We start from the raw sequence: 17,819 nt of genomic DNA on the forward strand, positions 1-17,819 counted from the left end.
ATAAGCATATAGGATCACAGCTGCTTCATTTTTAATGGTGTGTGATGCATTAAATGACAATTATAATTAAATCGTCCCTATTGATAAACATTTAGATTTGTTCATAAAACATATTGGCCAGGCATGGAAGCTCACATGTGTAATCCCAGCACTTTGGGAGGCCGAGGTGGGTGTATTGCTTGAGGCCAGAAGTTTAGGACCAGCCTGAGCAACATAGTGGGACCCCGTCTCTACAAAAAATTAAAAACTAGCTGGGTATCATCATGCATACCTGTAGTCTCAGCTACTTGGGAGGCAGGAGGATCACTTGAGTTAGAGAAGTTGATGCTTATCAAATCAGTGAGCCATGATTGCGCCACTGCACTCCAGCCTGGATGACAGTCTCAATCAGGTGCCCCCAAACTACGGCCTGCGGGCTGCACGTGGCCCCCTGAGGCCATTTATATGGCCCCTCCGCCGCACTTCAGGAAGGGGCACCTCTTTCATTGGTGGTCAGTGAGAGGAGCACAGTATGTGGCGGCCCTCCAACGGTCTGAGGAACAGTGAACTGGCCCCCTGTGTAAAAAGTTTGGGGACGCCTGGTCTCAATCAATAAAAACTTTATATATTCAGTTTAGCAGAATTGTAAAGCACATACTTGGGTAAACATCATCTGGACCAAGAAATAGGACCTACTGGCATTACAGAAGGTCCCCTGATTGTGGATTTCAATCCCACTCACTGTTGGTTTTATACATCGATTTTCTGACCATAGATTAGGATTTAGGACATACACACCACTCCTCGCATGCATTCTTCCAGCAATTCACAAAGATCAGTTGTGTTGAAGTACGGTTTACATACAATAAAACTCAAATCATTTACAGAGTTTTGAACACTGTACATGTGGTCATTGTATACAATGAAGCCTCACCAAAATCAAGATATAGAACATGGCAGTTCCCCTGAAAAGTCCTGTTGTGCCTTTTCCAGTCAATTTCCTCTGGGATCCCCAGCCCCCAGCAATTCCTGGAGGCTTTTTTTTTTTTTTTTTTTTTTTTTTTTTTTTTTTTTTTTTGAGACGGAGTTTCGCTCTTGTTACCCAGGCTGGAGTGCAATGGAGCGATCTCGGCTCACTGCAACCTCCGCCTCTTAGGTTCAGGCAATTCTCCTGCCTCAGCCTCCCGAGTAGCTAGGATTATAGGAGCATGCCACCATGCCCAGCTAATTTTTTGTATTTTTAGTAGAGACGGGGTTTCACCATGTTGACCAGGATGGTCTCGATCTCTTGACCTTGTGATCCACCCGCTTCAGCCTCCCAAAGTGCTGGGATTACAGGCTTGAGCCACTGCACCCGGCACCTGGAGGCTTTTTATCTCTGAACAAGTGTGGGCAGGCTCCTGTCTGATCCTCCTGCTGCTTCGTCTTTGGGCTTCCATTCCTCTCCTCTCGACTGGATGCGTGTCTTTCTCATTTTTGGTGTCTTCTACCATTTTGATAGAGCACACTCCCCACTAGTTCTCTGAGAAAAGATTTTTGGAGCCCTCGAATGTCTGGAAATGTCTTAATCATATACTTGGTTTTTGTTTTTGTTTTTTAACTTGGCACAGAGTTTACCTGAGACTAGAAGTCTAGGTTGAAAGTAATTTGCATTCAAAATGGCCAGGTGCGATGGCTCATGACTATAATCCCAGCACTTTAGGAGGCCAAGGCAGGCGGATCACCTGAGGTTAGGAGTTCAAGACCAGCCTGATCAACATGGTGAAACCCAGTCTTTCCAAAAAAATGCAAAAAATTAGCTGGGTGTAGTGGTGCACGCCTGTAGAACCAGCTACTGGAGAGGCCAAGGCAGGAGAATTTCTCAACCCCGGAGGCGGAGATTGCAGTGAGCCAAGATCACTCCATTGCACTCCATCCTGGGTGGCAAGGGCAAAACTTTGTCTTAAAAAAAAAAAAATTCATTCAAAAATCTGAAGTTACTGCTCCACTGTCCTCTAGCCTTCAGAGCTGCTGTTGGGAAGTCTGGATGTCATTTAGATTTCTGGTCTTTTGAATGTGTCCTGCTTTTTATCTCTAGGAACTTTTAGATCGTTTTGTCATGTCTTGTTGTTTGAAATCTCATGACAATAAGCCTTGGGATGGGCCTTGTCGTTTCTTATTCATTGTATAAGGCCTTGAGGCTTTTAATATAATAAATCATATTTTTTAGTTCTTAGGTATGTTCTTATATTTTTCAAAAATTTTTTTTCTTTCTTTTTTCTCATTGCCTTTTTGGAACTTTTTTCAGATGGGTATTGTATTAAACAAATTTTCGTGAAGCACCTAAGAATGCCCTCATCCTGGGCACTGTGATTGTGTGGGCTGCTCTGCCAGGCAAAATTGCATCCGCTCTGTTCAGTGAGCATTGACTGAGGGCAAGAACCACACGTGGGCCTAGAGAATGTTACAGGATATTACACCTGACTGTAAGGATTCAAATATGTTAAAATTAAGATAAAATACAAATAGGAAGATATAAAAGGGGCCGAGTATGGCGGCTCATGCCTGTGAGCCAGCACTTTGGGAGGCTGAGGTGGGTGAATCACCTGAGGTCAGGGGTTTGAGACCAGCCTGGCCGGCATGGTAAAACCCCATCTTTACTAAAAATACAAAAATTAGCCAGGCGTGGTGGCTCATGCCTGTAATCCCAGCTACTTGGGAGGCTGAGGCAGGAGAATTGATCAAACCTGGGAGGTGGAGATTGTAGAGAGCTGAGATTGTCCCACTGCACTCCAGCCTGGGCAACAGAGTGAGACTCTGTCTCAAAAAAAAAAAAAAAAAAAAAAAAAAAAAGAAAAAAATATGAAAGGCAAATAAAATGGGAACATGGATATTATTACAGCACTAAAATGTATTACATTTGATACTTTCTTGATTTGTATGTGTAAATCATCTCCTGCTTAGTTCCTGGCTCAATGCCAGGCTCCTAGAGACAGTGTGCATAACTGCCTCAGAATGGCCCAGATGTAAAGAAGTATCAAAGGCCAATCAAAAACAACTGTTAGGCCAGGTGCAGTGGCTCACGCCTGTGATTCCAGCACTTTGGAAATCCGAGGCAGGAAGATCACTTGAGGTCAGTAGTTCGAGACCAACCTGGCCAAGATGGGGAAACCCCATCTCTACTAAAAATACAAAAATTAGCCAGGAGTGGTGGTGTGCACCTGAAGTCCCAACTATTTGGGAGGCTGAGGAAGGAGAATAGCTTGAACCCAGGAGGTGGAGGTTGCAGTGAGCTGAGATCATGCTACTGCACTCCAGCCTGGGTGACAGCAAGTCTTCATTTAAAACAAACAAACAAACAAACAAAAAAACCCACAACAGCAACAAAAAACCCACTGTTGCAACTATTATTCTCATCTTAATAAAAATGTAGTATGAATAAGATATCCAAAGTAGGGACTTGTTTCATTGCCTATTTAGTATAAAAAGTCATTTATGATTTAGCTTAGGGTGGCAGACTGAATGTATGCCTTTGCGGGAGATCTTAAACGTCGGTAATGAAGTATAAAAAAAAAATGAGCCAAGAGAACATAATAAGCGCATCAGAAACGTCAACAAATTTCTGGGAGATGAGAATTGGATGGAGTATATATTGACCAATAATGAAGAGTCACAAAGAAGTGAAATGGAAAGGCAGGACCCTGGAAAGGCTGTGGGCTGATGTCACTGAGCTGAAGGGTAGGAATGAGAAGAGATGGTCACCAGAAGCAGGACCAATACTTAAAAGTCTTTCTGCAGATCGACTGTTACCACTTAGGACTTCACCCAAACATGCATCCCGGGGAATAAAACGGTCAAAAAATAATAAAAATAAAAGTAAGACTTGCCTCAAGAGAAGTTGAATGAATTATTTATTCTAGGGGAACTGAGGCTTCTCCTAGGGTACTTGCTCCCTAGAATTAAGACTTTTTGTTGTTGCATTTTGGAGGTGAAGATCTAAAGGCACCATGAAGCGAAGCCTGTCTGACATTTGATCCTGATGCTGTAAACTTTAGAGCCACGGTAAGAAAAGATGGCCCGTGCTGCCATGTAGCCGTGTCCTAAACTGTTTGTGTAGACACAATAATCGGGTTCCAACTTTTTAATTTAATTGCAGATGAAATACAGAAGGCCCCATAATAGTTCCAGCACAGAAAGTCAGTGTGGTAAATGTGTAGTTGACAGAGGTAAAAGATTAAAAAAGTGGAAGAGGATTTGGGTAAGGTCAACACATCTTTGTGTGGGAGGGAATCGAGACACTGACTAAGGCTAGAATAATAAACAGTGGTTTAATGTTACTTTAAGTTGCAAGAATATGCAGCAGAGTCATGGATAATAATCATGCAACAGCATATGACTGCAAAAAGTCAAGAAGGAGAAGGTAGAGGCAGGGAAAGGAGTAACAGCGCAAGTGAGTTAAAGCCTCATTTTTCATCCTGGGCATTCAATAGAAATCTAGATTTGATACAAAATTTAGAATGATCAGAGTTACCTCAGAAAACCAAAGTTAGGAAAGGTTTAAATTTGCTGTGTCTTGGGGAGCACTGAGTGGGCAGCACTTTTTCGTATAAACGCTGTACTATCTTTTTTTTTTTTTTTTTTTTTTTTTTTTTTTTTTTTACCATGTACAAATGTTTTTTATTGAAAAAATTAAAACAAATGAAATAAAAATCACTAGATGAACTTAACGTAAATTTGTCACACATTTTTAATGGTTTACGTTGTTAGTTGCATATGATTATTATCACCTGTGGAGAGTTTTTGTTTTGTTTTGTTTTGATAGAAAAAGGGGTCTTCTGTGTTGCTGAGGCTGATCTCGAACTTTGGACTCAAGGGAGCCTCTCGCCCAGCCTCCCAAAGCACTGGCATTGAGTCTCCACGCCCGTCCACCATTTGTGTTTATATACAAATAGTAACAGCTGTGCTACTATTCAGTATTTTTCTACAAACTACTGACATATTAGCTGATCCTGAGGGCACTAATGGTCCTCCGTTTAGGGGAGTGCTTTCACTTGTGGATACTATTTAATCAGGAAATGGGTAAATGGAGAGGACTGAGCTGAGAGGCAAGGGAGAAAATATTCCTGGCCTCGTCAATGGGGTAGGATGGGGACGAAGACGGTTGGCGGAGGTGCTGCCAGACTGTAAGTGGCCTTGACCCCAGGTGGCACCTTAGGATGGGAGTGAAGACGGTTGACTGAGGTGCTGCCAGACTGTAAGTGGCCTTGACCCCAGGTGGCACCTTAGGATGGGGGCAAAGACAGTTGGCTGAGGTGCTGCCAGACTGTAAGTGGCCTTGACCCCAGGTGGCACCTTGACAGTCATTGCTTTTGTCCACCTGCCTGTGCCATGGAGTCCACCAGGCAGGGTCAAAGCTAAACTGGACTTGGACATCTGGGCTGGGTGGGTAGGTGGAAATGCTGTCTTGGTGGTCAAATGGGTCCTCCCAAGTTCCTGGGATGAGTGAGAGAGAAAGAGACCTTCAAAAGCAGGAGCGGGGAGGACTGGGGGAGACAGAGTGGAAGCTAAATGATGATGTGTCGTGTTGGAGGGTAAAAAAGATGGGACACATTTTAAAACCAGAACCAACTTCTAAACTTCAATTCTGATGTTCAAAGCAGAAAGAATAAAGTGCAGATACTGACTAGAATCCTTCCCTCAAATTTAGAGCATCGTCCTGGGAAGAGAGAAACTGTCAGTCCCTGGGTGATTTCAGTGGTTTATTTGCTTATTCCACAGTATTTACATAGAGGCCACTTCCACACACGTTTTTTCCTAATCAGGAGAAAAGACACATCTCCAGAGAGTTCTTTTCCTAGCTGTCTTTTGCCTTGCCAGGAAAAAGTGATTTTGGAATCTAAACATTCCCTGGTATGCCTTGGGATTTTTCATTTGTCACAGAGCACCTGTGTTCCTTTTGGTTTAAAATAAAATGATAATTGGACAGTAATCTAGAGATGTAGGGTTTTGGGGGCTGATGGAGGGGAAGATGTAAAAGCCTGAGGGTTCCTGTTTCTTCACCTTCTCTTTGCAGGACTTCATGCCAGCATTTTTCTCTTTGTGAGTACAACAAAAACAGAATTGCTATCCTCTTCTCTGAGGATAATAAATAGCTTGTATCTAGTTCCCTGTCAGTCCAGGGAACTAGATAGAGCAAGTTTTCACGTGCCCTCGTTAGACCAGGACTGGTTTTTTTCCAGGCTGTTTGGACCCACTGGTATTTGCTCTGAGCACAAGAGAACTGGAGAACATTCATTTGAGGAACTCAAGTCTTTGAGCTGTTGAAACTCCATTTTGAAATGCTAAACGTTTCTATGGAGGTTGGGACGGGAGGTTCAATATTCCAATACTTTTTTATTGAAGTGTGGAGTGTGGCAGACCTTGGGCCAAATGCTTTATGTAACTATTTAATCCTTATAATGATGATGAAGAACATGTTGTTTTCCTCACTTAACAAGGAAACCGATCTGTGAGATACAAGGAGGTAACTTAGAAGGATGCCTAAGAGAGAGTGTGAGTAATGGTTAGTTAAGAGTATGAGACTTCAGTCTTCAAACCAGGCAATACTGCCTTGTATGTGTGGGTGTGTGAGCGGATGGATGGAGTTACCAGACGCCTTTCTTTTCAACTTTGGGAAAAATTTTCAAGGCAGTCTTTGCTTGAAGAGGAAATGGCAGGGGTATTTGCTGCTGCAAGTAATTGTGCTCAAGGCTAGCCTGGAGGCCAAGCACAGGGGCTCACACCTGTAATTTCGGCACTTTGGGAGGTCAGGCAGGAGATTCGCCTGAGGACAAGAGTTAGAGACCAGTCTGGGCAACACAGGAAGACCCCTTCTCTACAAAAAATCAAAAGGTAGCCTGGTGTGGTGGTACACGAGGTGAAGGATGGCTTGAGCCCAGGAGTTTGAGGCTGCAGCGAGCTATGATTGCACCACTGTACTTTAGACTGAGCAATGGACCAAATAGAGCATATATATATTTAAAGGCTAGCCTGAAATAGATTTGTGAATCACACAAGTTGATTTTTGATATCCTACTTCAGTATCCCTTTTGAACATTTTTCAGGATATTCAACCTTATAATCATGGAAGTACAAAGGAAAACTACATTAAGATTCTTTTTTCACCTCCCAGACTAGCAACAATCCAAGATTTTGACCATACAGCCTGATGGCCAGGTACCCTGATATACATTGATGGGGGGGGGTATTCATTGGTACAACCACAGGGAGGGAAATTTGGTAATATTTATCAAAATTACAAATGGATTTCCCCTTTGCTCTAACAATTCCACTTTTGAGATTTATTCTACAGTAAATTGGCATATGTGTGAAATGACGAGTAGACAAGTTTATCCATTGCAGGGCTCTTTGAAGAGCGGAAGATTGGGGATTAAAAATAAACCAAATGTTCATTGATAGAGACCAGTTAAGAATATTTTCATACAACCATCCGACAGAATAGTAAGCTGTTGTGGAAAAGAATGAGAAAACTTCTCCATATAGTCTTATGGAAAGAAACTTCAGAGCAGATTGCCAAGAGAGAAAAAGACAAGGTCAAAAACAGTATGTAGTGTATGCTAGCTAAATGGTGAATAGAAACATGAAAACAAGTTTACATTTCGATTTGCTTGGTTATGCATAAAGAAACTAGGATACATATGAAACTAGGAAAACAGATGGTATCTGTGTGTGTGTGTGTGTGTGTGTGTCTGTGTCTGTGTGTGTCTGTGTGTGTATGAGAGCAAGAGAGAGAGAGACGTGTGTTTGGGGGAGAATTTGGCAGGTAGGGAACAAGAGTGGGAGGTAGACTTTTTTTTTTTTTTTTTTTTTTGAGACAGAGTTTTGCTCTTGTTGCCCAGGCTGGAGTGCAATGGCGCAATCTCAGGTCACTGCAACCTCCGCCTCCCAGGTTCCAGCGATTTCCCTGCCTCAGCCTCCCTAGTAGTTGGGACTGCAGGCATGCACCACTACGCCCAGCTAATTTTTGTATTTGTAGTAGAGATGGGATTTTGTCATGTTGGCCAGGCTAGGCTCGAACTCCTGGCCTCAAGGGATCTGCTTTCCTCAGCCTCCCAAAGTGTTGGGATTACAGGCATGAGCCACCATGCCCAGCCTCCTATCTTCTTTAAAATTTTTTTTCACTGCCTGGCACTCCTCAAAATGCACTCCACCATGTTGGCCCTACTTGTTTTAAAGTTAGCAGTTCACATTTACTAAGCACCTACTATGTGCCAGGTTGTTTTTTGTTTTTTTAAGACAGTCTCTCTCTGTAGCTCAGGCTGGAGTGCAATGACACAATCTCGGCTCACTGCAACCTTTACCTCCCGGGTTCAGGCGATTCTCCTGCCTCAGCCTCCTGAGTAGCTGAGATTACAGGCACATACCACCACACCTGGTTAATTTTTGTGTTTTTAGTAGAGACGGGGTTTCACCATGTTGGTTAGGCTAGTCTTGAGCTCTTGACCTCACCATCCACCTGCCTTAGCCTCCCAAAGTTCCAAGATTGCAGGCATGAGCCACTGTGCCCAGCGCCAGGTTCTGTTTTAAGGACTGTATATTCATTTACCCGTGTAAGATTTACAGTGACACTATGAGGCCAGTGCTGGTATCATCACTCCCATTGTACAAGTGATAAAGTGCGGCTCAGAAAGAACTAATGTTCCCAGGAGCATGTAGTTCATAGCTTGACAAAGCCAGGATTTGGACCCAGGTAGTTGTGCTCAAAGCTGATGTTCCCTCAAACCTCAATAATGCCCAAAGGCTTTGGAAGGAAGAGGCGTTGCTCATGGGTAGAGGAGAAGTGCATATCTCCAGCAATTGCTCTGACACCATTAGGGTGTGAAGCATCAACCCTTGGCTACCTCACCACGTGCTCCTGGTCATCAGTACTCAGCAGTCTCTCCTAGAATGGAGGCAGACCCTCTCCACACACACAACTTTTCCCAGAGGAGTCCCACTGCAGAGATACCTGTGTCTTGGTGATATCCACTCTGGGCTGGAAGGCCAAGTCAGTGGCAGGAGTGATGTCTAGGGTGTGCTGCCCTCAGAGTTTCTTTGAGGACCTGGGTCTTGCTGCTGAGTCTCACCTTTAAGCCATATTCCTTAGCAGTCATGGAGTTTCCCCACTAGGATCCCCACTCTTCCTCCCTATAGCCTTACTTGCCACAAGCCTCCTGACCCTCTCAAGTCCCTCATTCATATCTGTACACACCTATATTCCAGCCGTGAAAGAATTCAATTTCACTCTCATAGAGCTCCTGACCCCCTGCAGGGGTCCCTGGCTTAAGAAGCAGAAGAGAGTTGGACTGCCACATAACAGGTGGAGCAGACTTCAGGGTAACTACCAAGTGACCAACCATAACTGACACTCAAGCAGGTAAGCCTGAGGCATACGTGGGTTACACTTGTCACACAGTGCTTAGGGGCTCAGACTCTGTGGCCAGATGGGTGCTCACAACATCCAGTGGCACTTACCGAGGTCCCACCATTAGGGCCCAGCAAAGCCCCTTCTGTAATACTTGGAAATAATGTTTAAATTCCATAGTGTCCCCAAGACTCCAATAAACACATAACTTTTTGCATATAAGTTGTCACTTACTCTCCTTCAGCCTGTTTAATCCACTAGTACTGTGGCATCTCCAGCTGGACTTTATTGTTCTCTAGTAGCAGAAGCTGCCAGGGCTTAGGATGGAGACATGGCACCCTGGGCTAAGGTAAAGAATTCTGAGCCTAGATGTGAAAACATGCTTTGCATGAGCAGAGGTCAAAGGCTGACTTTAAATGATAGTTTTCGTAGAAATGTTTGCCATTTCTTAGAAACCATCAAAGCTTGGCATTGTTTGTGTTGCTAAGAAATTGAAAACAAAAAAAATCTGAATCTCTCTCTCTCTCTCTCTCTCTCTCTCTCTCTCTGTCTCTCTCTCTGGCTTTCGGTTTCCCTTGGTTGGGCCACATCATCACAATGTTGATGAGATATGGGCCGCAGCTTGCTTTGGGCTACTGACCCTGAAAGATGCTGCCAAGAAACCTACAAGATGCGGGACATGAAGACTGAGATTTCAAGCCTCATGTCACAAAATAAAGCCCGTTTTGGGAGGCAGACAGAGTGGTGAGAAGATCAGGTTTGGGTAAAAGGAGCACATCAGGATTAAGGATAAAGCAGTCTGGGAAATGTCATTCACTGCTGACTCAGGAATGTGGTATCAATATGAAGTGAAAAGAGCATAGGATTAAGTGCCAGGAAATTTTGTAGGGGAGGGGAAATTTTTTTCCTCTATCCTTTTCCATTCTGCAGCTGTGGCCCCGGAAATTAAACAGACAAAAGACATAATAACAGGAGGAAAAAAAAACTTATTTCATGTGCATTTAAGGTACCTCACAGAAATAAAATGAAAAGCCCAAGGACATGGTCAGACTTGGAGGTGTATGTACCATTTTAACAAAGGGTGATAGATTTGTGGAGAACTAACAAGACAAATGAAAAGGGTGTTGAGCTTCTAGAGGCAACATGGAATATTATTCTAGAGGCAACTGAAATTCTAGGGGGCAACTGGGATATTAGTTCTTTCTGAGCCACAGTTTATCACTTATACAATGGGAGTGATGATACTGGCACTAGCCTCATAGTGTCACTGTAAATCTTAACTGGGTAAATAAATAGTCCTTAAAACAGAACCCAGCACATAGGGGGTGCTTAGTTTGAGTTGCCCTGAGCCTCAGTTTCCTTATATGTAAAATGAAGGTAATGACCTTGTCTTGGCACTTTAATAGATCCCTTCCTCCATTGGCTTACTCTTCAGCAGAGATTCCCACGATGGGCATGAAAATAAACAGAATAATCTCTTATTTTGAAAACGTAGCGTGACTGCAAACTATCTTTTCTTTTTTTCTCTCTCCCTTTTTTCTTAAACCAGGCAGCCCCTGACCCAGAATAGGTTTGGAGAGGCTCCCAAAATGTCTTTTCATGACTTACATGGTAGCTCTTCCTCATCTGAATGTTCCCAGGGAAATATGGCAACTGCAGGAGACCAGAATATGCCTCCTCAAAAGATGAAGGATTGCCGAGCTGAATTAAGATGCAGGGGAGCTCTATGACTTCCCTTTGCTTGCCTAAAAGCAGGACAGAGATTTACAGAGACAAAGGTCTTCTTATCCACCTTGCTTCTTTTCTTACCCAGAGATAAGATATATATTCGTCATTACTGGAGACAGCACTTGATCAGCTCAGAGATGGTGCCAGAAGGACCTGTGAGCAGACTTTCTTCCTTTAGTGTTTGCCCATACATTTTCCTTCCCGTAGCTTCCCATCTTTGGAAGCCCAGGACTACTTTCCTTTGTCTTGTCACTTCTCTGAAATGTATTGGTCTTTGTTAGATATACTGTATACGCCAGACTCCTAAACACTGCCTTGAGTTAACTCTTCACTGAGGTTTCTCCCACGTGATGCGCCCTGTACGTGTTGATAAGCTGGACTGTCCTTCTCTTGTTAATCTCTCCTTTGTTGCAGAAGTCTGTCCCAACTATGGACTTACGAAGGTTGAGAAAAATTATTTCTTTTCAACCTTCATAAGCTATGACAGAAAGCAGACCAAGAGACATTGCAGCTAATTACCAGTGAGCATTTTCTCATTTTGTGTATTTCTTTGACATGTTCTCCTGGGAGTTTGAAATAGAGGGACAGGCACATGGACGCATACCACACATCTTCCTAAGCTAAGGAAACTACACTGAGGTGGGAAGTGACTGGAGCAGCAAATGTCACGCTCCAAATGCCACGTTCCCAGAAGCAGAAAGGACAAAAACAAATGGGCGACCCGTTTTTGCACAGCTGTGAGATGGGGTGTTCGAAAAATGCAGCCTTGAGATATCTCACTTGTGTTTTTATCAGAACACTTCAAATGATGGCAGCAAATCTTTGGCTTGGTGGAAAAAAGCCTCCTGAGTTGGAGTTAGATGTCCTGGATCCTATCTAGAGTTCACGTTTACCTTGTCCTTGGGCAAGTCATGCTTCTCTGGGTCTCAGTGTCCTCCTTCAGTCTAAATGGCTCTATGGCCTCTCATGGCTCTAACACTGTAAGATAATAGGGGTATTAATTTGGATTAGTCAAACCTGGGACAGCTCCTTTAGGGCATAACTCTCTGCTTCCAGGTGATGCTGGCATCTCTCCACAGCACCTGGATCCACTCTCCAGGAGGGTGAGGGTGTGATTTGTGCATCCAGCTCTCCTAGCTTGAGACCTTGATTGACCCAGGATGCAGCTAAGAGATGCTGGCTGTGCCTACAAAGAGAGTAGAGGCCTGAGAAGGGGCTGCAGAGAGACAGGAAGATTTTGCTCTGCTTGCAGCAAGCCCAGGAACTTAAACCCAGTGAGTTAATCAGCTGCAGTCTTCCACTTTAATCCCTTAGAGCCAAATCTTTCAAGAAGCCTTGACAGTCATCTGGCACCTATAAGGCACTGTCCTGGGCATGGTGGTCGTGGGAGGAGCTGGGGCAGGGAGCTGGCAATTGAGGGCTTTGCAGACAAGTTGCTTATGATATGGTAAGAGAGACGTGACACAAGTCAATTAGTCACAATTTTTCTCTGAAGCCTTCTGAGTTGTGGCACAGGCCGAGATGTGTTAGAAAGTAAGCACAAGTAAAAGAGAGCTCTTTGAGAGTATCCTGGAGGCCCAGGGGGAATAGATTGTGTGTGATTATTTAATCACTCATTGGCTGGAGTTAAACTGTAGAGAGCCTCCAGGTGGAATAGTAGAACTTCCCGGAAGGGGTGGAGGGTGGGGAAGGTCAGAGAAAGAGCATTCCACATGCCAGCAGAGCAAAGGGGCAGAAGCAGGGTGCTTCCTTGGGTGTCCTGGGAACCAGAACTACTCTTGGTGAGCAGCAGACCTGGCAGAGCAGCGGGAGGCGAGCTGGAAAGGTAGGTCAGTGTCAAACCTGTCAGACTTAGAATGCAAAGTTTATGGTTTTGGCTTTAACCTGCACACCAAAGGTCAAAAATTGGCCGATTCCACTCATCCTGCAGATGGCTTTCATTTGACCTGTATAGTGGTTTTTTTCCCCCTTTCACATTTGAGTTCGCTTAAAAATACAGCATTTCACGTGCAACACTGATTTCCAGCTTCTCTTTAAAAATGGGAAGGTCAGGCTTTATAGAGAATCTGTGAACAAAAGCTGAGTAGCCGCTTCCCTTGCAGAAAAGAGACAGGGTTCGGCTTGCCGCTGTCTGCACACCTGCTCCGCCGGGACTCACTTGTGGTGCCCTCCAGACTTTCGTAGGTGTTGGAGTTCATCACCCTTGCCAGAGAAAACAGGCTGTAGAAAGTTTAGAAGATCACAACTTGCGGATAACAGAGGAAGGTTGTGCCTCAGTTAGACTAGTCTGAGGTCAGCGTTTTGATTGGGCAGGGCCGAGAGTAGAGGCAGGATGCCTGATAGGAAACTGTTCTGTAGGTTCGAGCAGGAGGTGGGGAGCTCCTGACCCAGGCAGTGGCAGTGAACGAAAATAAAGAGGTGGCCTTACATGCAGAAGGGACAGGGGCTGCCCAGTGCTGTGCTTTGAGGGCTGATAAGGTCTCGGTCTCAGATTAATTGTCAACAAGCTCTAGAAGCCGTGCTCTAGTGTGTCAAGAAGCCGTGCTCTAGTAAGAATACTACCTTAGCTAGGTTGAGGCTTCAGTGAGATGTGATTGCACCACTGAACTCCAGACTAGGCGACAGAGTGAGACCCTGTCTCAACAAAAAGAAAAAAAATATGACTGTAACTCTAGGGAGTGAATAACCCTTTAACATCAGAACCTTGTGAGCTTGGTATGGTGAATGTCATTCTCATTCTGCAGATAAAGAAATTGAGACTCAGAGATGATCTATTATTTGTCTACAACCATTCAGCCAGCAAAATGGCAGAACCAGAACAAACCTTGACCCCTGGGGTCCCAGGCTGAATCCATCTCCCTTGGGCAGGGTGCACTCCTCTGCGTGACACAAAGCATCCCTCTCTGTGCTCTTGAAAACTGTAATACATTTAGGAAGGCAGCAGAAAGTACTTCAACTTCCAATGATGGTCTGAATATTATCACTGGATCTGTATTTGTTCAGAGGCATGTTAGCATTGGGGATAGTGTGTAGGCTCTGGAGCCAGCCTACCTGGATGGGAATCCCATCATAACCACTCATTGGCCAAGTTACTAAATATCTCTGTGCCTTAGTTTCCTCACTTGTAAGAAAAGGTGATTCCACTCACTTTACAAGGATGCTGCAAGGATTCAATGAGTAAATGTGAATAATGCACTTAGCACATAGAAAATGCTGTGTGAGTGCTTGCACGCTGTTTTATTTTTGAGGCAGAATCTTGCTCTGTCACTCAGGCAAGCGTGCAATGGTGTGATCACTGCTCACTGCCACTTCGACTTCCTGGGCTCAAACAATCTTCTCACTTCAGCCTCCTGAGCAGCTGAGACTACAGGTGTGCATCACTACACCCAGCTAATTTTTTTTTTTTTTAACAGTTTCACCATATTGCCCAGGCTGGTTTCGAACTCCTAGGCTCCAGTGATCCACCCACCTCAGCCTCCCAGACTGCTGGGATTACAGGCATAAGCCACCACACCCAGCTGTTTGCACATTATTATCCACATTTTTCATAAGCCAATCTACAGTCCCAGGTATCATATGATGAGGAGAGAATTGGAGGGAAGGAGTTGCAGAGGAGTCAGGGGAGACACAGCGTGGATGTGGCAAGAGAATTGTCACAGCTCACTCCCCATGGTGTTTGCCAATAGGAAGACACACCAGTTGGTCCTAATCCATCTGGGTTGTTATCTGTGGTGGAAAGTGAAGGGATGAAATGGGGGTGGACCTTTCTTTAGCCCTTCCTACCAGAGGGTCAAGCGTCGGGCCATGTATTTCTGAGCCAGCCAGGAGAAAGAGATTGGGAGCTGATGGAAGTGGCAAAGTGCAAATGTCTACAGGTGCCTGAAGGAAGACTAGGTGTATGAAGCTTGCTGGTATAATTATGGGTGCCAAAATGCTGGTATTGTGCTGAGGCTAATATTAATATCTGCCCTAGTGATACCATCTTCTAAAAACTTTGAACTCATGACCTGTGTTCAGATCCCTAGAAGTGGAGACATAGAGTGTGAGCAGTGTTGATGTAGTCCAGGAAGTCATGGCTATGGGGGCAGAATGATCCCTCAAAGATGTCCACATCCTAATCCCTAGAACCTGTGACAAAACCTTATGTGGCAGAAGGGACTTTCTAGATGTGATTAAGTTGAGGACCTTCAGATGGGAAGGCTAGCCCAGATTATCCAGGTGGGTCCAGTCTCACCACATGGGTCCTTATTGTTCCTGGAGAGTCCTGAGAAAGAAACCCTGCTTCTCTGACTTATTGAGAGGCAGACACCCCTCAATTCAGTCCTCTAAGTCTTGAAAATCTTGTGGTCAATTTCTCTGCACACAGATAACAACCACAACTCAGGCATTAATGAATGGCAGTTACTTGGGTGACTGAAAGGAGGTAGTTTTAATTTTGAATAATCATCAGTTGCAAAGGGGGCATCTTTCTAGAAAACACCTCCTTATCTTTTCGGTGAGTATAACTACTATTTCTCCTGTAGTGTTTGCACCATGCTGACAATTATCCCCTTGACGACATCATCCCAGGACTGAGCAGAGAATTCCAAAGACTACTTCAATGATCAGGAACAAGAGCTAATCTTAGAACAGCATCTAATGAGTATTTCTCCCTCTCTATTCCCCCATCACCCCTATCAATCCAGGTAAATCAGCCAGTCACTGATTACCTAGAGAAACGTGGTCGGGCAGAGGGATGGAACCCAAGGTTGAGATTTAAAGGCACTATCAGCAAAATCTCACTGTCCTGCCATAAATAGGTCTGAAATAATTGCTTCATTTCTGGGTTGCAGGGAACTTTGCACAGTTGATCTGGTGTAAACAGAGGTCTCGACACCTGAGGAGTGAGGAAATTAGGCCTTGAAAGATAATGTTTCTCAAACCCTGAAAAACAGTGTTTCTCAAACAGTGAAATACTTCTCCACCTGCCAGAACACACCAGAGAAGGCTAATTGTCACCAAATGATTCCCCCTTTCAATCATTAGAGTTGCCATCTCTACAGGCATAATGCGTTAAATTTACACCATGCTCACAAATCTTCCCGTTCCCCCGCTTCTCAGCATTGTGATGATCACCATTTTTGTTCCCTTTCTCTGCCGTCCCCATCCCAAACCCTGCCAGTACTGCTCCTGGTGAAAAAGTGGCAAGGAGACACCAAGAACCTCTTCCTAACATCCCAATGTCCCACAGAACGCTTGGAGAAGGATGACCGGAGTACCCGTTAGTGAATGATACGACCAAGCTAGTGAATGTAAACAGGGGTTATCCCTGGTAGTAAGTTTATGGGCAATGCCTAATTTCTTTTTAATGCCTCTCTGCATTTGCCAAAATGATATATTAATTTAATTCTGTATCAGAAAAAATATATATAGTTCCAAAAAAAAAATACAGGAAGAAAAAGCAAGTCTAAACCTACATCTTTTCCAACTGAGTAAGGTTCTGTAAACTCTACCTTCGGGCAGTGTTTGCCACAAAGTTTGAAAAACGCACAGGTTCTTCCCAGTCTGCTGTGCCATTGGAAAATGTAGGAAGCAAAGAGAAAAGAATATTGGCTGTCTCAGAAAGACTTCAGTAGGAATGGTACCAACATTTAAAAAAAAAATTTATTTCTTTAATGATTCTTCACAACTCCCCAGAGTTACATTGGCAGTCAATGTTTAATTACTGTGCCTGGAAAAACATTTTTTTTTTTTTTTTTTTTTTTTGAGACGGAGTTTCGCTCTTGTTACCCAGGCTGGAGTGCAATGGCGCGATCTCGGCTCACCGCAACCTCCGCCTCCTGGGATCAGGCAATTCTCCTGCCTCAGCCTCCTGAGTAGCTGGGATTACAGGCACGTGCCACCATGCCCAGCTAATTTTTTGTATTTTTAGTAGAGACGGGGTTTCACCATGTTGACCAGGATGGTCTCGATCTCTCGACCTCGTGATCCACCCGCCTCGGCCTCCCAAAGTGCTGGGATTACAAGCTTGAGCCATCACGCCCGGCCGAAAAAATTTTTTTTTTAATAGAAACTTTTTAAAAAAAGAGATTAGGGGCAGAGCTGTACCACACCCCTCCATGCAGCTGACCCTCAGGGTACAAGCCACACAGTAGCCACATGAGCAGCTGTCCTCACGTCAAGAGAAACCTGCTTAATGACAGCCTTGGTAGGAGAAGAGCCTGTTCCAAAACTTGTTCTTCTTAAAGTTAAGGCTCTTGATCTTTACTTTTCTCCTGACTCTTCAAGTTCTTCAGGATTATTTTTCCTAACTCAGAAGGTCTGCTTCAAATGCTGCTATTTCTTGTTGAGTTGGGGCAGGGGCCACGCAGGGCTGGGAATAGGAATTTGCTATTTATAATCTCCATGACCTCTATAAAGGTCATCTTTTGTACTCTATCATTAAGAAAGAACCAGGCTGTACTTTCTCTTACTCAATTCTGCTCAAGATTAGAGCTCTCAACATAGGTGATTGGGACGTCATTCAACAATTACAGGAAGGCCATTAGATTTTTGAAAGGAGCATTACTTTGTGGGACATTTAAGGCTTTCTTGCTCTCGACCATTTTGGCAGTTCCAAACTAGTAATTCTTTTTTTTTTTCTTTTTGAGACGGAGTTTCAATCTTGTTGCCCAGGCTAGAGTGCAATGGTGTGACCTCGGCTCACGGCAACCTCTGCCTCCCATGTTGAAGCGATTCTCCTGCCTCAATC

This window comes from Saimiri boliviensis, chromosome 4 (assembly GCF_048565385.1).
Source record: "Saimiri boliviensis isolate mSaiBol1 chromosome 4, mSaiBol1.pri, whole genome shotgun sequence".
NCBI lineage: Eukaryota > Metazoa > Chordata > Mammalia > Primates > Cebidae > Saimiri > Saimiri boliviensis.